Source organism: Aotus nancymaae, unplaced genomic scaffold (genome assembly GCF_030222135.1).
Source record: "Aotus nancymaae isolate 86718 unplaced genomic scaffold, 86718_ANA_hifiasm-v0.15.2.pri h1tg000058l, whole genome shotgun sequence".
Classification (NCBI taxonomy): Eukaryota; Metazoa; Chordata; class Mammalia; order Primates; family Aotidae; genus Aotus; species Aotus nancymaae.
In genome coordinates, this window is record NW_026988472.1 from 28,898,048 (window position 1) to 28,909,848 (window position 11,801).

Consider the following 11,801-nt stretch of genomic DNA (forward strand, 5'->3'; position numbering starts at 1 on the left):
AACCTACAAAAGTAAACATAAGGGGTTTAAGAAATATAAATGGGACAATAAAAGGTATAGTATAGTAATAATAGCTAACAATATTTAGAGGGCTTTTACTACATGGCAAGCACTTGCTAACCAACTATTGCGTGGTAATTTCTTTCCACCTTAATGCTCACTGCCTATGAACGAGGTCTTACTTTAATCACCATTTCATGACTGAAGAAGTTGGTTTGAAAGGTTGAGCAACTTGTAAAAGCTTACTGAGTTAATGAGTGGTGGACCACACTCTTCCCATATTGTTCTGCTGCTTGCTTTGGTCAATTAGAAAGTTTTGCATAGAAGTCTTTCTGTATTACTAGACATAAGTATATATTCAATACTGCAACAGGCTCACGAGTAAAAATGAAAAATTAAATCCACTCATAATTTCACTCCTTATCTAATCCCTACTAAACCTATAGTAACAGGATTTTTAGAAACACTGAGAAATGGGGAAAACATGATAATGGCAACAAAATTTTGGAAGCTAGTATGAAAGGAAAATAAATCTTGGGACCCCAAAATCTCTAAGCCAAGAGAGAAGTCAGCTGGGAGCTGTGTCAGGCAAACCTGCTTCCCATTTTATTCCTAAATAAGATAACTACAAAGATAAGAAGCTACATGCCTCCCTCACTCCCTCACAATTTGCCCGCAGGAAATTCCTTGTGGACAAAGGACAGACAGAACTCAAAGTCATCCCTCTGAGGCTTACCTGAGACAAATGCATATCTGATTGCTTCCTCTGCACTATTTGTTTACGAAAGATGCAGATTCACTGAGCCAGACTAAATTGTGTATTCAATAGAAGGCTGATCAAGGAATCAAAAGCATGCCACCTTTTCTTTCTTATCTACTTCTAACCTGGAAACCTCCACTTCAAATTGCCTTGCCTTACCGGACCAAACCAATGTACATCTTACACATATTGATTGATGTGTCATTTCTCCCCAAAATGTATAAAAGCAAACTGTATACCCAGCCACCTTGGGCACATGTTGTCAGGCTTTCCTGAGGCTGTGTCACAGGCATGTCCTTAACCTTGGCAAAATAAACTCTCTAAATTGACTGAGACCTGTCTCAGATACTTTGGGTTAACACTAGAAAGTAGATAGATAAGTCTAATCTGATTTAGTAAACCACAGAAAGCTAAATTCTAAGATAGCAGTGGGCACACTAAGAACTAATGCTATTTACATTACAGGCTCTCCAAATAGCTCCAAACTGATAGTCCCAGGCACCGCTGATCTGGGACTGAAGGAAATGCTAAACTAAAGAGGAATGGATAAAAGTTGTTTGAGATGCAGTTAGAGTCCAAAGTATTTTTCCCTACCCCATAAAATTATGAAGTTGTATTTTACAGAGAGAGTAAAACAAATGATCCCTGAATAAGGGGAGTATCATATATTGGTGAGAAAATGGGAAGATTAAGAAACCAAATCCATTTATTTATTCAACAAACATTGACTGAATGCTTTCTACATTCCAGGCACCATTCAAGGTGACAATCTTGTGGTGATTACTAGTAGGAAGAAACAGAAATAAATAAATGATACACACAACATATAAGTCAATACATAGTGTGTTCCATGGTGATAAGTGCTACAGAGAAAAAAAATAGGAAGTTGGTTAAAGAGGATTAGGGCATGCTGGAGAAGGTGGTAGGTGGTCAACATTAGCTGCATTGAGAAGGTTCATTTGATCAAAACTTGAAGGAGTTAAGGGAGCTAGCCATAAAGACATTTGTGGGAAAAGCATTCCAGGCATAGGGAAGAGTGTTAGTGCAAAGGTCTTAACAGGGAGAGTGCCTCATGATCTTAAGAGTCAGCAGAGGCCAGTGGAGGTGAAGCAGCATAGCTAAGGAAGGTTAGAGGAAGAAATAAAGCCACAGAGGCAATAGGAGACTAGACTCTAGGGGAGAGAAAACCTTCTCTCAACCCTCTGAAGGTTCGATAATTGAGTCTATGAAATAAAATGATGGTAGGCAAGCCAGGCTCGGTGGCTCACACCTGTAATCCCAGCACTTGTGGAGGCTGAGGCAGGCAGATCACTTGAGGTCAAGAGTTCAAGACCAGCCTGACCAATATGGTGAAACCCTGTCTCTACTAAAAATGAAAACATTAGCCAGGCATGGTGGCAGATGCCAGTAATCCCAGCTACACGGGAGGCTGAGGTAGAAGAATAGCTTGAACTATTCGGGAGGTGGAGGTTTCAGTGAGCCAGTGTTACATCACTGCACTCCAGCCTGAGGGACAGAGCGAGACGCCATTTCAAAAAAAAAAAAAAAAAGATGGTAGGCAGATTAAAAGAGAAAAAAACATATTAATTACATCACATGAATATGCACAGAAGTCCCACAAAGAAGGGCCAGATGATTAAAGTTCTTATAATATTGGAATAGGGGCTCGGGGCTTCTGGAAAGAGGAGGTAACAAGCTATGGGAGGGTGAGGAAAGGAAATGTATGGTGAGCAAAGATTGTCTTGTTATGAAAATGAAGTTTATCTCAGGTAGTAAAAGTTGTCTCAAGGAGGAACTGTGAGAAGAGTAAGTGCTAGCCTATGGCAAAGTCTGAACCAGGTGTCTCTTTTCATGTGAGTTAATCTGCCCTGTTTGTTGAGATTCCAGAAAGGGAACAAATGAATTTTTTTTCAGATAAGGGAAGCTCAGAAAAGGCCTCTCCTTGCATCTGCTCTTCCCCACGTTCTCTCAGTTTGAAGTAATCAGCATACAAAAGTAGCATATTTTGGGGTGATGTTTCCTGGACTTCTTCAAGATCATATGACTTGATGGCAAATCCACCCTCCTAGTATTTCAGGCCCTAAACATTGAAGTCATCCTTGACTCCTTTCTCATACCCAGCATCCAAAATTCCAGGAAATCCCATTGGCTCTACAATCAACATATATTGAGAGTCTGATCAATTCTCACCATCTCTGTTGCTACCACTGTGATAGCATCTCTCACTTGAATTGTTGGAAGAATCCTCTAGTTGGCATTATTGTTTTTACTCTTGCCCACTATAGTCCATTCTCACTTACAATACAACCAGAGAGATTCTTCAAAAACAGAAATCCGATCATGTCACTGCTCTGTTAAAAATATTGCAATGTCTATGTTATTCAAGACATTGCAAGGGAATCAGTGTAAAAACCAAAGTACTGAATGATCTGTCCACTTGTCTTAGTCTATTTTCTCTTGCTATAACAAAATACCACAGACAGGATAATTTTTTTTAGGAAAGAAGTTTATTAGGCTCATGGTTCTGGATGCTGGGAAGCTCAAGAGTATGACACTGCATCTGGTGAGGGTCATCCTCTGCAAAAGGGCAGAAGGTGAAAGTACACCAGAGAGGTGAGCCAGAGAGGGAAGTACACCAAGATTATCCTTTTTATCAGAAACCTACTCCTGGGTAAATAACCTATTCTCATCACAATGATATTAATTTATTCATAGGGCAGAGGCCTCACAGACCAATCGTCTTTTAAAGGCCCCATCTTTCACAACTGAATTTCAACACATGGACTTTTAGAGCACATATTCAAACCATAGTACCATCCCATTCCACATTTCTCTTGTTTTGAACCTACTTTCATATCATTCACCTAGTTGCTCACTGTGTTCCTGACACACCTTCTTTCTTCTTATATCTCATGCTCACTTTCTTCTTATATCTTCTGCTCTGCATGGAATTCCCTTAAGCCACATCTCTATACCCAATGCCTCACCTCCTTGAAGTCTATGGTCAAAATGGCATCATCCTAATGAAGCCCACATTATTGCCACCACCACTTCATATTATTGAAGTCCCTTTATCCTGCTCTATTTTTCCCTTTTCCTTGTATTTTTCACTTGTTTGTTACTTTTATTTTTAATTGTCTGTCTATCCCTGCTAAATTGTAAGTTCCAGGAGAGTATAGATTTTAATCTGGTTTTGTTTGATGCTATATCCCTAGCACATAACACATTGCCTAACAAATAGAAAAGACTTGGCAAATTTTTTTTATGTGAATAAAGAAAAATCAGACAGTGATTACTACAAAGTCAGGCTACTGTTCACTTTTAAAAAGCACAAAAGTGGTCGGGCGTGGTGGCACACACCTGTAATCCCAGCACTTTGGGAGGCTGAGGCAGGCGGATCACAAGGTCAAGAGATCGAGACCATTCTGGCCAACATGGTGAAACCCCATCTCTACTAAAAATACAAAAATTAGCTGGGCGTGGTGGCGCGGGCCTGTAGTCCCAGCTACTCGGGAGGCTGAGGCAGGAGAATCGCTTGAACCCGGGAGGTGGAGGTTGCAGTGAGCCAAGATTGCACCACTGCACTACAGCCTGGTGATGAAGCGAGACTCTGTCTCAAAAAAGAAAGCACGAAAGCTCAATCTGTGCTCTATCTGTGGTATTGGTAATATTCTAATTCCTAATTTGAGTGGTAGATGAGTGTTCAGTGTATTTTTTTATATTCTTTAAGCTGTGTTTGTTCACTTCTTTCACTCCTGTATATGTACACTAGAATAGAAGCTCCAAGAGCAGTACTTTTATTTGTATTCTAAAATTTATTTTGCAGAGGGTTTATTTTTGTTCTGCTTCTCCAGGGCCTTGGCCAGTACCTGTCATATGGTAGTTATTCACTTGTATAATGAGAATAAATTGTACACTTCACAAGTTAAGATTTTTTTAATCAAATAAACAATATTATTGTGAATATTCATATAAAGTATTTTTCATAAATACCACTGAGATTCCAGACATTATTATGTTCTATTTTGTGTCTAATTTATTCAAAGCTTATGCTCAATTGTACAGAGTTGATTATTTTGCTTAGTTATTGTAAAAGGGTTTTAATGTTATAGAAATTAATTCTGGAACTTGGGTTGCAAATTTTTTTGTTTTGATTTTGTTTTCATTTTTGAGACAGAGTTTCGCTCTTGTTGTGCAGTCTGGAATGTAATGGCGCTATCTTGGCTCACTGCAACCTCCGTCTCCTGGATTCAAGTGATTCTCCTGCCTCAGCCTCCTGAGTAGGTGGGATTACTGGCGTCCATCACCACGTCAGGCTACTTTTTGTATTTTTAGTAGAGACAGGGTTTTGCCATGTTGGCCAGGCTGGTCTCGAACTCCTGACCTCAGATGATCCGCCCTCCTTGGCCTCCCAAAGTGCTGGGATTACAGGCATGAGCCACTGCGTCCAGCGCAAATTGTTTTTTAAAATCTCTTGTTAGTTCCTTTTACTGTTTTGCTAACATTCCATGTTTTTATATGGTTCTATCCGTAAATAATTTTAATATTTTGTATCCTTTTTGAGAGAGCTGGTCTGAGATTCAGATACGAATTCTCCTGTTTTTTCTTTTAGGGGTACACAGGCTTACATATGTACTGCTTGTGCATGTGTGTGCACTTGTGTTTATACTTAAACCCTCTGTAATTTCCTTATGAGATGGTGGGAAGTAAAAATCTGATTTTTTTTCCAAGTGCATAACTATCATAACTTTTTATAGGTCAACTTTTCTCCAGTGGTTAAAAAGCTACTTTTGTCACATATGAAAAGAACATGCTTCAGGATTGCATCACATTGTTTCAACACTGTAGTTGTAGAAGAACATTTTAGATCTGGTAAGGTAAATTCCTCCCTTATTTTTCCCCCAAATATCTTTTGGCTATTATCCTTTTACCTATTCAAAAGGTCATGAATCTCAGTTTGTCATGCATTATTAAGCATCTTATTAAGATTTTGTTTGGTATTGAATTCATGAGTTAAGTTGATATAGTTTTAATATTCACTCTTAAATTCATGATCTTAGTATGACTCCTATTTAGATTTTATTTTGTGTCCTTCAGAATATCTTGCAAAAATATATCTCATGTAGTTTTTGTAAATTTTCTTCTTAGGAGATTAAAAAAATAATTGTTTCTATTGTGAGCAGGGGATTCTTTCTACATATTTTTGTTGTTTTTCATTTAAGAAATATGTATTGATAGGTGATATGGGTTCAATGCATTTTTAAAGTGGTTATTTCTGATGCATAGCAAATCTTTAAAGATTCAGGCATTGTGGTTCTATATCTGGCCACCTTTATGGGCTTCCTAATTAGTTTTATAGTTTTGTGGTTGGTTCTCTTTGATTCATATTGTCTGTAAGTTGTCGTAACTTTTCTGTTCCTTTTTAACATTTTTAGCTCTTCTTACATTTTAATGCCTTATTACATTGACTAGGTTTCCCCGAACAATGTTTTGATGATAATGAGCATTCTTCTCTTATTTTTACCTATAATGAGAATGTTCATGTTTCCACGTTAACTATGTTAACTATAAGTTTCTGGTGGTATTTTTTTCTCAAGTTAAGAAAGTTACTTTTTTTAATTATTAAGAATTAAGAATTATTATTTTTATTAGGAAGAATTTCTTTTAATTTTGTCAAAATAATTCAGTATTCAATAGAAGTAATATGCTTTTCTCATTATTCTGTTAATGTGATGAATTGTATTAATATAGTTCTCTATATGAATTATCCTTGCATTCCTGGAAAGAATCCTTGGATGTTTTATTGTTTCATTCTAGTAGTATTTGCCTGAAATTTTATTTAGGGTGTCCACATTTATTTTCATAACCAAGATTGGCTTATAAGGTCTTATAAGATCTGGATATCAGGGTTAGGCTAAACTGGTAGATTATATTGACAATTTTTTATTTTTTTCTATGCTCTAAAAAAGTTTAAATAGAAAAGATATTTTCTTTTCTTGATGAGATTGGTGGAACTGACCCATTAAATTAACTGGACTTGTTACTTTCAGAAGGGTGGTTATTTTTATTATTTTCTTAATATTATAGAGCAATATATTCATTCAGACCATCTTTGTCTTCTTCAGTCAGGTTTGTAATGTACACTTTTCTAGGGAATGATCCATTTTATCTGAAAGAAGCCAGAACCTGAGTTGAGGAGTCTCATGATTTCCAGAGTAAGAAAGAATTTTCCTGGGCCTAGAACACTCAAAAGTGTTTTACTCCTTGAGGGAACTAATTTTCTTTTCTCTCCCTCCTTTCCTTCCTTCCTTCCTTTTCTTTCTTTATTTCCTCTTCTTTCTTTTATTTTTCTTTCTTTTTCTTCTTTTTTTTTTTTTTTTGACAGAGTCTCGCTGTCACCCAGGCTGGAGTGCAGTGACATGCTCTTGGCTCACTGCAACTTCCACCTCCCAGTTCTCCCAGTTCAAGCAATTCTCCTGCCTCAGCACCCCAGGTAGCTTGGATTACAGGCACCTGCCACCATGCCTAGCTATTTTTTTTTTTTTTTTTTTTTTTTTTTTTTTTGTATTCTTAGTAGAGACAGGATTTTGCCATGTTGGCCGGACTGATCTGGAACTCCTGATATCAGGTGATCTGCCCACCTTAGCCTTCCAAAGTGCTGGGATTACAGGCATGAACCACTGCACCAGGCCCTTTTTCTTCCTTCCTTGCCTCCCTTCCTCCCTCCCTCCCTCTCTTCCTTCCTTCCTTCCTTTCTTTCTTTCTCTTTCTTTCTTTCTTCCTTTATTTTCTTTCCACCTTTTCCCTTAGTTTCTTTTTGAAGTCAAGAAGAATGCCAGGTTCTTCTGTTTCTTTCTCCAACCAAAACTCAGTATCCTTCTCTTCAACTCGTCAGCATTGCAATTTCTTCTTCTTGTTCCTCTATCACCATTGCTGTCTAGTCTCTGTATTCCGAAAAGTCCTCCACATTTCTGGAGCACTTTTGTCATTGTTTCTTGCTTGTTTGTTTTCAAGTACTGGAAACCAGTCCTTCTCAAACTTTAATGTGGATGAAATACCTTGAGGATCTTGTTAAAATCCTGATTCTGATTCAGTGGAACTGGGGTAACTTGAAATTCTGCATTTCTAACAACTCCCAGGTGATGCTTCTGGGCTTGGATGACACTTTGAGCAGCTAGGCAGTAAACTAGCAGCCTTGGGAATCATTTGGTGCAATTTTCTCCATTAAGAGTTGAACAAACAGATTTATAGGGTTTAAAAGCCAAGTCTCTCACTGGTGGTTAATCCAGGTCCTACTTAATATATCACATTATTTTCTCCCAGGCTTCTTTTAAAATTTTTGTAGATACAGTTAGTTAAATAAAAGCATATTTCATTCAGATGTAAGGTTTTTAGTTCAACCATAGAATATATATCTCAATAAAAGTAGCAGTTTTGTTATATCCAAAATCTCCAAAGAAAGCAGCAAGCTTCAACCACGTTGCTATAAATGATAGGATTTTCTTCTTTTGATGGCCGAATAATATTCCATTTTGTATATGTAGCACATTTTCTTTATCTATTCATTTTTTGATGGACAATTTGGTTGATTCCCTATCTTGACTCTTGTGAATAATGCCAGCATGAGTATGGGAGCCCAGATATTTCTTCAATGTACTAATTTTATTTATTTTCAATATATACCAAGTAGTAGGATTACTGGTTCTTACAGTGGTTCTATTTTTACTATTTTGAGGAAACTCCATACTGTTCTCCATAATGATTGTACTAATTTACATAGTCTTATGTTAAGGGAAATAAGCCAGGCACAGAAAGACAAATAGCTCATGATCTACTTACACGTGGAATCTAAAAAAAAAAATAAAAACAAAAAAAAAAATGAAAAAATCTCATAGAAGCAGAGAATAGAATGGTTACCAGGGGCTACAGAGGCTAGGGGGTGGGTGTTGAAGAGATGTTGGTCAAAGAATACAAAATTTCAATTAGACAGAAATAAGTTTAAGAGGTCTATTGTGCAACATTGTGAAGATAGTTAATCATGATGTATTCTTGAAAAGTGCTAAGAGAGTAGATTTTAAGTGTTCTCATAACAAAAAGATGATAAGTGAAGTAATGTATATGTTAATTAGCCCAATGTAGCTATCCTCCAATGCACACTTATGTCAAAATATAATTTATACATGATAAATACATATAACTTTTATGTATTAATTTAAAAATTAGAAAAAGGAAAGATAACAAGTTTGGTCTTCAAGCAAAATAAAGCAGACTAGGGCTAAAAAGACCAAAGACTACCATGATCATTCACCCACCTTCATAACCATCCTCATGGTCAGTCATGCTTTTCCAACAAATATCTCAAATTGTTTCTATACTATATTATAGTAATGTCACCACCATATATCTATACATGCTGAGTGCCTAGCAAATAATAGAGGCTAAATAAATATTTGTTGAAAATGTTAGGGTAAATTTTAAAAACTGGGTTTTCTCTGTTGCCAAAAGGGAAATTGACTTCCCCCTGCCTCCCCCGGGACTCACACATTCTTAGAGCATTTCCATGAGAAACCTACTGTTTGTGAATCTTTCCTCTAAATCTTTGTAAAGGTTAGGTAAGCCCCTTGCCTGCTTTACAACTCAGGAATGTTTTTTTCCTAAGGGTATGAGAACCATCTTTTTGAAATGTAAATATCAAGGAAGATAGGGTCCCTATTTTTCTGTCACCTTGGGAGTCTAACCTAGGCTTCTTTCTCTGAGCTGAAAACCATGTGCTTCTCCTAGAGATAAGGGAAGATTTATTATTACTTTGGATAAAAGCTCTAGCTGAAAAATGGCTACCTCAATTACCAGATGAACTTTGGATGGACTATTAAAGAATACAGAGCAAAGTGTATTGTTGAGTCTTCTTGTAAGAGATGGGTTACCGTTAATCTAGAGACTATGTATGTAATGGATTGTAGCTGGCTGTATAAAATGGATAGATTTTCTTTCTATCTTTCTATTCTGTTATCTGACTTCGTATGATGCACATTGTAATCTGGTTTAATGCCTATTCCATTAGAAATCTGATTTCTTTCTTTTCTACATTATGTTGAGAAGATTATCAGGGTTGGCAGGATTTTTAATTTCCCCAAAACAAAAGACAAAAACAAAGGAAAGAAAGGAGGGGAACAAAACAAGTAGGAGTAGGAAGTTACCAACGGAAAGAAAGAAAGGAGTGAGGGAGGAAGGGAGAGAAAAAAAGAAGGGGGCCGGGCGCGGTGGCTCACGCCTGTAATCCCAGCACTTTGGGAGGCCGAGGCGGGTGTATCACGAGATCAAGAAACCCCGTCTCTACTAAAGATACAAAAAATTAGCTGGGCATGGTGGCACGTGCCTGTAATCCCAGCTACTCGGTGCCTAAACCCAGGAGGCGGAGGTTGCGGTGAGCCGAGATCGCGCCATTGCACTCCAGCCTGGGTAACAAGAGCGAAACTCCGTCTCAAAAAAAAAAAAAAAAAAAGAAGGAAGAACAAAACTAAATTTCTTCATAAGATTTTTCTTGGCAATGCAGAAATTCCAGAAAGTAGGCAAATGACTTATGGGCCCAAACTAGAACGGGCAGTTTTCCTGTGAAACAGGATATTGTCATTTGACCTTCAAAAATCAAAATGGTTAACTGAAGTGGTCTGCTCTATGTCCCCTTATTATTCTCTATGGTGAAGACAGTCACTGAAATGCCTATTACATCATGTTTTAGAACATGTAGTATGCTTTCTCACACAGGATTAAAATTCAGCTTTCTGTGAATATTAAAATGCAATGCAAAGTAAGAAATTTTTAGTATAGTTGATACAATGCCCATGTTAGAGAAGTAACATGGTCAAATGGACACTGGAGCTACATTTTTTCTTGGATATTAGCTGTTGGGGGACAGAGGACAAATAACAAATGTATCCAGTAGAGTTAGACATACTCAGAGATAGAGCATATGTATTTAGTGTTTTCCTTGAATTCCCTTCTAAATGGCAACTACTGAAAAATTAGAAAAAGCATAATGATGAGACCCTCCCATGCTAGAAGCTATTTTTAATGGAAAAAGAGAATTTTACTTTTGTTTTTTTATGTAGTCTGAGCTCTATAATTTTAGTAACCTTCTTCATTTGGATTTGTTTTGAATTGGTCTATAAAACATTTAAAAATGATCTCCAGTCTTTTGAAGTATAATAATATTAGAGTTAATATTAACAATCATATTTTTCTCCAATTTTATTTTTATTATTTTTTTCACATTATAATGCCTAAAAGCTTACTTACTTCATGCCCACCCCCTTTTCTATATCAAGAGCCATTATTCCCCTTGATTTCCTTTGCATAGGTAGCTCAAGGCTTGCCCTCAGGAGGCATTCAGATTACTGTTGTTAGGAGCCACTCTTGAGCAAGGCAGCACAAAGAGGTCAACACCATGGGTGGGAATGGGGAAGTAAGACAATGCTTATGGTATTGAGAGGCAAATTTTGTAGATATCTCATGTACAGTTACTGAATTATCTGCCTCTATGAGTCTACACAACTACAGTCATGTGTGATTTAACCACAAATATGTTGAGAAACATGTCGATGGGCAATTGTGTTGGTCTGTGAAAATCCTAGAGTGTACTTAGGCAAACCTAGATGCCATAACCTAGTGCACAGCTGGGCTATATGGTATAGCTGATTGCTCCTAGGCTGCAAATCTGTACAGCATGCTACTGTAGTGAATACCGTAGTTAATTGTAATACAATGGTAAGCATACCTGTATCTAAACATACAAGAGGTACAGTAAACATACAGTATTGTAGTCTTGTGGGACCACTGTTGTACATGCAGCATGTCATTGACTGAAGCATTGTTATGTGGCACATGACTGTAACTCTTATTTTGGTATTGATACGGCTCTGATGAGTGGAGGAACACCAGGTTCTTCTGGCACTGAATTGGAAAAAATGACAGACACACGTGGAGTGTTTTTAAGGAGCAGAAAGTTTAATAGACAAGAAAGAAGAGAGACGATAGAAGGAAG